This window comes from Lissotriton vulgaris, chromosome 7 (genome assembly GCF_964263255.1).
Source record: "Lissotriton vulgaris chromosome 7, aLisVul1.2, whole genome shotgun sequence".
NCBI classification, from domain to species: domain Eukaryota; kingdom Metazoa; phylum Chordata; class Amphibia; order Caudata; family Salamandridae; genus Lissotriton; species Lissotriton vulgaris.
The window spans coordinates 386,751,447-386,763,816 of record NC_141695.1 but is presented as its reverse complement, the minus strand read 5'-3'; the positions used below and the strand labels follow the sequence as shown (position 1 = coordinate 386,763,816).

The 12,370-nt window shown below is 39.5% G+C and overlaps 1 pseudogene; it reads right to left on the bottom strand.

The window, feature by feature from the left end:
- Positions 1-709: 709 nt before the first annotated feature.
- Positions 710-12,370, bottom strand: part of LOC147701705 (uncharacterized) — a 28,862-nt pseudogene continuing 17,201 nt past the window's right edge.

Here is a 12,370-nt window from a genome sequence, read left to right as displayed (position 1 = left end):
ATAGCATAGCATAACAAAACATAGCATAGCATAACAAAACAGCATAGCATAGCATAACAAAACAAAACATAGGATATCAAAACAAAACATAGCATAGCATACAGCATCACTCAGCACCACCACAGCTTCACTCAGTGGCACCACAACATCACTGAGCTCCACCACAGCATCAATCTGTGCAACCATTCAACAACAACTGGTTCAAATATGTTATCTCAATGTTTCAAGCTTTATTACAAATGTAACAAAAAGATGTTAATATTTGCCATATGTTCTTGGATTTTCGTCACAATAAAATACACTGAACATAATCTTCACAAATGTTATTTACAAAAGTTTAAGCTATTGCCATTATAAATTACAATAACTTTTGTTTAAGTATTAATTTTAAAAAAAAATTAAAAACCATTGTTATTTGTTATATCAATACATGTCAGTCACGTAAATACAACACATATTGCATTACAAATGCTATAGGTGTCACATTTGCGAAAGTTATAACTATTGGCATGGTAAATGACAAAGCTAATCATTTTGCTATTTTCAAAAACAAAACCTAAATAAAAAATTTGTCATTTACAAGACCAATAGCTCAAACTTTCCTAATACGAGACCTATTGCATTGCAAATGCTTGTTTCCTTTTCCCTTGAGGGTTCTCGGTCAGAGCTTGCCTGGTGGTCTTGGATGCAAGATTGCGGAGGGTGTGACCTATTCAGCCCAGCATCTTTTTTCATGAGCAGGGAGTTGGAATGTCTGCTGCCATAGGTCATTGTTGCTGATGGTGTTTGGCCAGCAGATTTGGTGGATCTTCCCAAGGCAGATGTTGAAGGTCTGGACTTTGTTGGTGGCAATCACTTTTGTCCTCCAAGTTTCTACTCTATACAGAAGGACCGATTTTACGTTGGTGTTAAAAAGCCTGATCTTACATATGAGGTGTCATTTCCTTTTTAGATATATACCTGATGTTTATCAACTTTTATGTATAACCCTCCCATCCCTCCTTCATGTGTAAGTTTGTAACGTGGAACGTACATGGCCTTGGACATTCTGTCAAGAGACAAAAGGTACTCTCTCACTTATCCAAACTTAATTCTCAGGTATTCTTTCTTCAAGAGACACATTGTACTGATGCAGAATCTCTCAAATTAAAAAGACAATGGGAGGGCTAAGTTGTTTATTCACCTGCTTCTAGCAAAAAAGGGGGTGTTGCTATATTATTTCATAAGTCGCTTTCTGTTCAAATTTTGTCTACACAAAATGATGATGATGGACGTTGGGTAATGGCCAAGGTTGTTATACAAAACAAAACTCTGGTTTTGCTGAATATTTATGGCCCAGTAAAATCAGATCCTACTTTTTTGACTGACATTAACATTTTACTATCCTTCATCGATTGCCCTAACATTATTATTGCAGGTGATTTTAATCAATGGATTGACCCCTTCTCTGACAATCTAAGTGTAAATTTAACCCTGATAAATCCCACAAAGCAATCCAGTCGGCCATTACATCTCGATCATTATATGATGTATGGAAAACTTGTAACCCTGACTCTCTTGAGTATACTTTTTTTTCTAATGTTCATCAAACCCGGTCCAGGATTGATTATATTTTAGTTAGCAAATCCTTACTTCCATCTGTTCACTATCGGAAATTGGGTCTATTTTCATTTCTGATCATGCACCGGTTCATGCTGTTTTAGACCTATCCATTAACTCCCCAAAATTCAGCCGTTGGAAACTGAATAACTTTTTGTTATCTGACACTATTTTCATTAAAGATGCCACTACTTTTATTAATGAATATTTCATGCACAATAACCCATTAGACACTTCCGTTCCCAATAATTGGGATGCATTTAAGGCCTCTTTTCGTGCCTTAACTATTTCATATATCTCAAGGAAAAAGAAAACTAATGGGAAAAAATATACAGATCAATTGCAACAAGTTAAATTATTGGAACATACTTATTTTACATCTAACTCCCCCAATTCTCTACATGAGTTGATTAAAGCCAAATCCGAACTTAATAAACTTACAACAGTTGAAGCATGTAATATTCTTCTTAAAGTCAAATCTAAGTATCATGGAGGCCAGAACAGTAGCCAATTATTTGAAAATCAAATCTGAACGTAAACATATTGGACCCATCTTTAATGACTCTACTAAAACCTTGGTGACCTCTGATAACAATATAGCTGATGTTTTTCATGACTATTATCAATCACTTTATACTGATGACACACATCCCTCTAATCAAAATGTGGATACTTTTTTCATGGGCCTCCCTTCTCCTCCGTCCTTACCTAATGAATTCCGTTTATTGGAGGGTAAAGTTACATCCCAGGAGATTACTAATGCTATTAACTCTCTCAAAAAATCAAAAGCTCCAGGACCTGATGGTCTTTCCGTTGAATTTTACTCTACCTTTGCCTCTATCTGTGTCCCCAAACTTCTACAACTTTTCAATTCTTTTGTTGAGGATGCCAGAGCCTCTGATCATTTATGGATGCTTTAATATTCTTCATCCCCAAACCTGATAAGGATCATTCACTCTGTAAAAATTACAGACCTATATCATTGATTAATTATGATTGTAAAATATTTGCTAGGATTCTGGCATCTCATCTCGAGCATATTATTCCATTGCTAATAAAGACTGATCAAGTTGGATTTGTGAAGGGCAGATTAGCTTCAGACAATGCCAGAATGTTTGCAAATATCATTTCCTATGGCAAGAAATTAAAAGCTCCCCTCGCAGCATTATCTTTAGATGCCGAAAAGGCTTTTGACCGTATTAATTGACAATTTATGTTCAAAACTCTCCAATGGTTTGGCTGTGGCCCTACATTTATGTCCTATGTCAAACTATTGCCCTCGTGCTAGTATTTTTGTAAATAACCGCTTCTCTAAGTTCTTTTACTTATCTAGAGGTACGCTACAGGGTTGTCCCCTTTCTCCCTTGTTGTTTGTTTTATGTCTTGAACCCTTTCTTGAACGCATATGAATCAATTCTCATATTTCTGGCTTCTCATATAATTCTATTGAAACAAAAATATTGGTTTATGCTGATGATATATTGATCTATATGTCTAATCTCCTGTCTTCCCTGCCTCCTTTTATGGATGAGGTTTGGTTGTATTCCAGTATTTCTGGATATAAGTTAAACCTCTCTAAGACAGAAGTCTTACCTCTAAATTCTCTATGTTACCAGTATATGTTTTCAAATACCAATTTTGCTTGGTGCCCAACTAAAATCAAATATCTTGGTATTTGGGTTTCTGCCTCCCTGGCCACCACAATCGTGTATACCTTTAATGTATTAATTACTAAAATCCAATCACTCCTCCTTACTTGGTCTCCATTATTTCTTTCATGGTGGGGTAGGTTAAACACCATCAAAATGATGATTGTACCACATGTACTATATATAGTATCTATGTTACCCATTTGAATTCCCATATCTTATTTCTCTAAAATTAACTCTATTTGTTCACAATTTTATGGAATAAGAAACACCCACGTATTGCCCTTGCAAAACTTATGCGTCCTAAATCTGAAGGCGGTGTACGCTTTCCTAATTTTAAAACTTATCATTCAGCCTTCTTAATTAAACAATCATTTGCTTTAGCTTATGATTTCACTGACAGTCCTATCCCTAGATGGATTGCTTTTGAGCGTTCCGTGTTAAAAGATTTTTCTTTTCAGAATGTAGTGTATATATTAAATTGTATTCTTACATCTAATAATCCGATTTTAAAATATTCGCAGAATTTATTATACAATACTCTCACCACGGGTCTAACTCCTTATCAATGTTTATTATCCTCTACCATCTGGTATAACTAATTTCTCAAATATAAAGGTAAATCGTTCTACTACAAATATTGGAAGGAGAAGGGAGTTATATATGTGCACCAATTAATCCACCAAAACTCTGTTAACCCTTTTGGTGAATTACAGTCCCGGTTTCAATTACCTGGTTCTTGTCTTAATGAATATACTGTAATTTCAGATGCTTTGCAATTACAGCGTGCCTCTTTTGCATTTACTGATGATTCCCCCTCTCTCACTCCACCTACTCCGTTATATAGGCTATTTCAGACACACAGACCTAAAGCAGCTATTGTATACAAACTATTATTGTTACATGTTACTGAAAGACCTAGGGGCTGTGAATCGCTAAAAAACAGCGTTTACGACTAAAAAATAGGAAAATGGGAATTTTTGTAAGAATTTGCATCGAAAATTAAGTAATCGCTATTTTTGCGATTACTTATTTTGCGAAAGTACATATTCTGCGAATATTCTTGCGATTTCTTATTTTGCATGGTCCAACTTTTGCGAATTTTGCAATCTAGAAATCGCAAAATAAGAAATCGCAAATAGATGTATGAAAAAATCGCGAATTACGAAAACATGAAATTCGCAAATTAAGAAATCGCAATTACCACCAACTACATGCAGGTGGTAACCAGTTTGAAAGTATAAAAAGAAACCCACAAGGCAATGTTAACTTTCAAAATGGCGGGACTTTACCTGATAGCTAGGAGGCTGTGTATCCAAGCCCTTGCACAGAGGAGACAGAGACATGAGAGAATCTTCAGACTGCGCATCACGCTGTTCCAGCAGACAGAAGAGGACATCTTTGAAAAATACAGACTGGACCCACACACTATTTTGGACCTCATTGCTGAATTGAAACCTTTCTTGGAGCATCAAACAGGCAGGACACAATCAATTCCTACTCATGTGCAGGTATTGTGCTCACTGCACCTTTTGGCTTCTGGTTCTTTTCAAAGGGTCATTGCAGAGGTTGGTGGAGTGTCTCACGCTTCTTTCATGTCTTTTCTAGATGCAATGATGAACAGGCTACAACATCACATCTAATTATCCAACACCTGTACAAGCCATACAAGAGACTAAACTGGATTTTTATCAAATTGCACATTTTCCACATGTGATTGGTTTTATAGATGGCACCCATATTGCCATCACTCCACCAGCAGCCACAGAATTTGTGTACAGAAATAGGAAAAGTTTTCATTCGTTGAACATTCAAATGGTGTGCAATGCAAAGTACATTATCACTGATATTTTGGCTAAGTACCCAGGGAGCACTCATGAGTCCTTTATCTTTCGGCATAGTGGAATACATAGACGTCTGATTGATGGACAGTTTGGAGAGGGATATCTACTAGGTAAATGTACCACAATTTTACAGTCATACACACAACAATTATTCTTTGATGTCACACACTCATTCTTTCTTTCTCATCATGCAGATGACAGTGCCTATGCTGAGCGTGATTTCATTCTGACGCCATATTTGAATCCATCAAATGTTCATGAAAGAAGATATAATAGGGCTCACCGGTCAACCCGTGGTGTCATTGAACGGACATTTGGAATTTTAAAAAGCCGTTTTCGTTGCATACACAAAAGTGGTGGTGCTTTACAATACAATTCTCAAACATGCTGTAAAATTGTAAGTAGCTGTGCCATGCTACATAACATGGCTATGAGAAAAGGGACTGAAATTCAAGTGAGTGACTCAGACACATCTGATGATGATGACATACCTCCACCTAGAAGAGCTACTGCAGGAGTAGGAGCTGCTGCTGGCCGTCAGAGACGTACTGAGATAACACGCATTTACTTTTAGGTAAAATACCAAAACAGGTATTTGCTTTTGAAGTGAATGTTTTAATTTCAAAACATTGAGGATACTAATGTAGGGCAACATGACCTGTTAATGCACAGGCAAAATTAAATTCTTATTACTATCCAAACAAAATGGTAAATGTGTAAGAACAAAATTAGAATCTGCAAAATGTCATTTTTTGTGCTGGAGGCTTTGAGCAGAGCGCTGCACAGATTCCATGCTCCCCATGGCTGCAGAATGTCCGGCATTCCCACCACTCCTGCGCTGTGTTAGCTGTGATGTAGGAGTGGGGTTGCTACTACTCCTACTGGAGGTTTCCTCGCTGTCTGCTGCTTCAAATAGTGCACTGGCGCCAGAGTTTGCTGTCTGGAGTAGTTCCACAGCAGATGTGACCTTGTCTAGGCCTTTGGCTATGTTCTTTGTGCAGTCACTAAACTCTCTCTGCATAGTAATGCTACGTCCCAAACACAGTCTGTTCATTGATAATGCCATTGCTCTCATCCCATCTCCCATGCTTTCTTGTTTATTATTCAATTTGCACAGCTGCCTATTGATGGAACGGAGGGCCTTGTATTGTTGGCGCTCCACGTGTCGCATGTCTTGCTCCAACCCTGCAAAGACAGTAGGATTATCCACATGTCCACTACTGCTGCTCCTAGATCTCTCCAAAGTATATACACGTGACCTTCTTTGTGCATGTGCTTGTTCTTCAGGAACTTGAGAGACAACTGTCTCCTGAACACTCTCTCCCTCACCACCTTCTACAATTCCATCATCTTCTAAAGGAGGCAGAGGGGCCACATATCTGCGCTTTTTCCTAACAATGGGAGTTGAGACAGTGTCATCACTGCTAATGTCTTCTTCAGCACAAACATCTTGCAGAGGTGATTGATTACCATCACTTTCATTCCTGGAATGACTTGCCTGTGCTGTGGATGTAGATTGAGACATATGAGTTTGTTGTATGGAGTGCTTTATGAAATTAATAAAGTGTTTCTACTTTAAATAAAACATCTTTGGTAGTGCATTTCAGTCTTCCTTTCAAAAGCACAATGTGAATCTGTATTTTATTAATGTGAAGATTAACATGTAATAGGGTAACTACAACTCCCATGATGCATTGCTCACTGTATGTGAATCTGTGTACCTGGTATTAAACATTCATACCACTGTGTACTTGTACTACTTTAAAACACATGCGTATCCCAACAGTTCAGTAACATACAAACATGCATCTTACCTTGTGCTGTTAGTTGAAGAGTCAGAGCTGTCAATCTCAGCCACACCACTCACACTCTCAGGCAAGAGAGTGGCCTCCACCAGCTCCTCATGTGGAGTACGATTCAGAAAAGGGGGTGGTGATGAACAGAGTGTCTGAATTGAGCAGACCACTCTTACCCAGTCCAAAGATCAGGGCTTGATCCATCACCGTTATTTATCTCACTGCCCCATCCCAGCTCAGAACCTGGCTATATGCAAATCAGTCTGTCCCTGGCCCAGTGCATCATGGGAACAGGGCAGACTAAACTACCAAGCCAATTCTTCACCAGAAAGGAGACAAGCTACCGGGGACCGGTTTCTGGCATTTCAGCCGTCTTCGGCCCGGCTTGCTTGAATCCTGATGGAGCAGTGAGAAAGGGACTCATGTCTGAGTATACCCTGCCACACCTATAGTGGCCAAAAACGATTCAGAAAAGGGGGTGGTGATGAACAGAGTGTCTGAATTGAGCAGACCACTCTTACCCAGTCCAAAGATCAGGGCTTGATCCATCACCGTTATTTATCTCACTGCCCCATCCCAGCTCAGAACCTGGCTATATGCAAATCAGTCTGTCCCTGGCCCAGTGCATCATGGGGACAGGAACAGACTAATTTGCATACAGCCAGGTTCTGAAACTGGGATGGTGCAGTGAGCTAAAAAACGGTGTTGGATCTAGCCCTGATCTCTTGACTGGGTGAGAGCTTTCTGCTTAATTCAGAGACTCTGTCCCTCACCACCCCTTGTTGTAAATATCCTCATGTGGAGTAGGCTGCTCAGCAGTAGATGTCCCACCTCCTGTCTTGTTGGCCTCTTTCAGTCTTGCTGCAACCCTTTCCTTTGACCTCTGGCGCATGTCGTACCATCTTTTGCGCAACTCATCAATGGTACGGGAGGTCACACCAACTGAATTTACCTTTTGTTGTATGTCCAGCCAAATTTTCCTTTTACCTCCTTCTGGCACTTTCAGTGCTTTTAACCCCAAAAAAGCAACTCATGGCTGCAAGCCATCTCTTCTATCAATATTTCCTGTTTTTTTTCTGAGAACTTGTGCTTCCTCTTCCTTTTCTCTCCTGCCATTCCCTCCTGTGGGGTTTGAGACTCCATGACAAGGCAAACAGGTCTGCTCTGCTCCCAAACAGTCTTCCAACTGCCACTGGGTGTGGATCAGGCAAGCAGGTGCAGGTAATCACTCCCACTTCCTGACTGTGATGTCACCACCCTGTTCCTGCATTAGCAGATTACCGTTTTTTGTGATTTCTTAATTTGCAAATTTTGCAATTTAAGAAATCGCAAATTATTCGGAGAATATTTTGCGATTTTTAAGAAATCGCAAAATATTCGCAAAAACCTACATACATCGCGTTTTGCGAATCTGCATTTGCGATTCGCAAAATATCCCAAATACAGATTTGCAAACCTCACTCTTGATACCTCTAGCCCTAAGTCTTCTATAGAACTTACGTGGGAAAATTTTGGTCTAAGTTATTTAAAGTTTCTGCTTCTGCTCGTATATCCCAATCCTTGTATTTTATTTACAATAGAGCTGTTATTACAACTGTTCATGTTTCCAAGTTTTCCCCTTCCTCTTCTCCCTTATGTTGGTCATGTTCTAATGCTACTGGCACATTGTGCCATCAACTTTATGCTTGTTCAAATGTATTGACATTTTGGAAATCTGTTTGGACCATTTGTATGAATATTTTTAACTGTGCTTTTACATTTTCATTGCAAAATATTTTTCTAGGTTCTTCCTCTCCTGGTGCTGCTGATTCTTCCTCTACCTCTCTATTATTTGATTTTTTTCTTGCATTAGCACTTAAAGTTATTTTATCATCTTTGAAGGATAACTCCAAAATTTCCTCATTTACTTGGTGGAATTTTATTTGTGATGAACATAGAATTGCTAATGTTTCTTCTCTTACTCTTCTGCAAAAAATTAAATCTGATCTCCACTGGTTACCTTTTACAACCTATATTTCTTCCCATGCACCTATGCATTAACTCTTTCTTTTTTTTCTCTATATTTTTCAACCTTTTGTATATTATATTTCTTATTTCTATCCTTTCTCTTCCCCCTTCTTTCCTTTTCTATCTATTTTTCTCTTTCTATTGCTTTTTTCCTATATTGTATTTCTTATATATTATTCATTCATTTACATTTTGTAATATGGTTCATAATTGGTAATACCTTTGCTTTTTTCTTTGATGTTTGTATCTTTTTCCTGAAAATCAATAAAACTTCTTTAAAAAAAAGCCTGATCTTGGTTTGCAGTGTAAGGTCCTTGGATCTCTGGATCCTCTTTATCTGAATGAAGGCAGTTTTTGCTTTGTCGATTCTTGCCTTGATGTCTGCAACTGCACTGCCTTGCTTCTCTTACTTTATTTTATTATTATACAGTTAATTAAAACCGTAACGTGCACACATCGCATTGATACTTAATTAAAACAGGGATCAAAATTTAAAAGCACATTATAAAAGCAAGCAGTCAAGATTAATAACAATTCCCAAGCAGCATTTCTGGTTGATGGCATGAATGTCAAATTTGGCCATTTAGAGCCAGAAGGAAAGTGTGGCGTGCAAAAGGCAATATCAGAATGTCCCAGGGTTTATCACAGCTGCCAATACCTAGCTTTCAGCAAAGCCCATCTGTACAATGGCAATATAAGAAGGGACTTGAGATTGCTTCAACAGCTCTTAGTGAGCTATCTCCGTGAGTGTGTTGTTAGACCCTGTAAGGTGATCCGATTTGACCCCTTGGACACTGTCTCATGTTCTTTGACTGTTTCTTAGTGCTGAGCGGTGTGCAGTGTGGTTAAAGTAATGTTAATAAACTTCCCAGCCCTTGCAAGAACTTGAGCGGAATTGTTGCTGAAACACAAATCAGATGCTTTCCTGTAATGCCTCAACAGCTTGTCCCAATAGACTGGGAACAATAGCCAACGACGACCGTGAGCAAGGTGGGGACAAAAGCGTAGCAGATGTAACCAAGACTCATCTGGATAAATACAAAACCTACACGTTAGCTGTCCACTCCTCTGAGCCCAAAGCGGATTAAAGTCGTAAATTGGAAGGGCTAACAGCCTCATATAAATAATTTTGTAACGAGTCTGTGGTTGAAGGAAGTAATTAAAGTATGGTTGGGGTTTCCCCTTGATATATATGAGGCTTCCAGGGTTGTGAAGAGTGGGTTTTTAGAAAGCAGAGCAAATCTCTCTCAAATGACACTAGGATAATTTGGCTTTTTATCTCTTTTTCTACGTTGACAGAGGAATAGTTGGATTAGAGACGCTTGTAGTTTCAATCTTTAATGTGGAGATGGCCAAATGCAGCTGGCTGTACCAGGGGGAGAGTTCGTCCATGAATATAGATTGAAGTTGTTCTTTCAGGGACTGAGCTGAGGCATGCTGGGTATAGATGTAAAATTTCATTAAGTAGCCTAAGCAGTGAAGGTCTGCACTTGCCAAACCCAACTCGAGCCTCAGCCTGGCCCTCCTTGCATGCTGAGGAATGGAAAATATTTTCTTATAGGCCATTGTTTGATAATTCACAAGGAATAAGTCAATTTTGCCTGGAAAAGCCAGGCGGCCATTAGACAATGCTGGGAGCAGTTTGGCGTGTAAGACCCTTAAAAATGGCTTCGCAGAGGGGCTGTGCAACTGCCGATTTAGGCGCCTCAGGCTATGTATAACCCCAGCTCCCTTGGGACAAAGATGTTTAAGATGGGCCACTTGATTTTCCCTTTCATTGAACCAGACTCTCAAATAATTGTATCTGGTGCAGGTGGCTATTTGTGACCCACCTACTCTCCAAGACAAGATTTTCTTTCTTTGATGTTTCCCAAAAATCATGACTTTAGTTTTTGACTCATTCATCAAGAGTTTGTTCCTTGTGCTTTAAATGTTAAGGGCAGTGAGCACTCTTTGTAATCCCGGTCTTGTATGATCCATAATGACAATGTCATCGGCATATTGCATGATCTGGAGCCGCACATGGCCCAATTTTGGGGTCCGCAGTATAGAGGTTGAAAAGTATGGGGGCTAATACACAGCCTTGTTTTAAACCATTTTCTGTTGGGATTTTTACAGATACTGTTGTGGCGCTGGTTTTAATCCTCACCCAGGTCTTTTGATGAAGTGACACTAATCTAGCAGTGCCTGGGGGCCGAATGAAGTTTTTAATTGTTCATTTTTAGTTGTCCATACGGACAATTTGGTGCAGAGATTAATGGTCCATTTTATCCTGCGAGGAACTTTATCGCATTCTTCCCCCGTGGGTTCACCTACAGTTGTACAGTTGTATTCTTGCAGGATAGAGCAGTGGAAAGACTAAATGATGCTCTGAGGGGCCTGTGGTCGCTCTCTACTTGGTTATCTATATCAAAGTCATTTAGGTGTAAAGCTAGTGTACTGCCAACAAATATATAGTCAATTGTGGAGATGTTCCTATATGTTGGGAACGGAGCCCATGTCTGAACTGTTGCTTTCTTAAGGTTATGAGCAGATAGTATAGACCAGGAATCAAATAAAGCTTGCAGTAAAGCGACCTCTTTAGATTGTTTGTTATCCTTTCCTGCCTTGTCAAGTGATCTATTATTGATATTAAGCACGGGCGGAAAATCCGTTCCGCTCGCGGATTTTGCCGATTTTCGGTAAATTTGCAATCCGCGAGATTCGCGAATTTCCCGCAAAATCCGCGAGAGGAACGGATTGGGTCAAAAGTTCAAGCTGACTTTTGTAACTCTTTTAGAATGGCGCCGGCAAGCTGCCAGAGCCATTCTAAAATAGTTACAAAAGTCAGCTTCAACAGGAAGCTCTAATAAATAAAGTAAAGCAGGTGCTCGAGTTGAAGCTTAAATTCAGTTACACAATCATTAATCACACCAAACTTGGGGTGATTAATGATTGTGTAAATTAATTTGACCTTCAACTCGAGCACCTGCTTTACTTTATCTATTAGTGCTTCCTGTTGAAGCTCTTTGTAGCTATTTTAGAATGGCGCTGGCAGCTTGCCGGCGCCATTCTAAGTGGGGCTGAGGGCAGAATGGCACAAAAGTGGGACAGAGGGCAGAAGGGGACAAAAAATGAGTGGGGCAGAGGGCAGAAGGGCACAGAAACGAGTGGTACAGAGGGCAGAGGGCATACAAAACGAGAGCGTGGCAGTGATTAACCAGGCAAAAAAAAAAACCTGCGAACACGCAAAGCGCCCCGCGAACACGCAAAGTGCCCCGCGAACACGCAAAAATAAAAAATCCGCAAATTCGCACAAATTTGCGAATTTTGCGGATCGCGAATTTGCAAATACGCAAATTCGCAGATCGCGAATTCGCAAACTTCGCCCATGCTTAATTGAAATACCCACCTATAAGTGGATTGTGCTAGGGGTATTTAATGAGAAGATCTCCAATGATGGCAGCCTGATCATCGAGTGCTTGGTTTCTCTGGT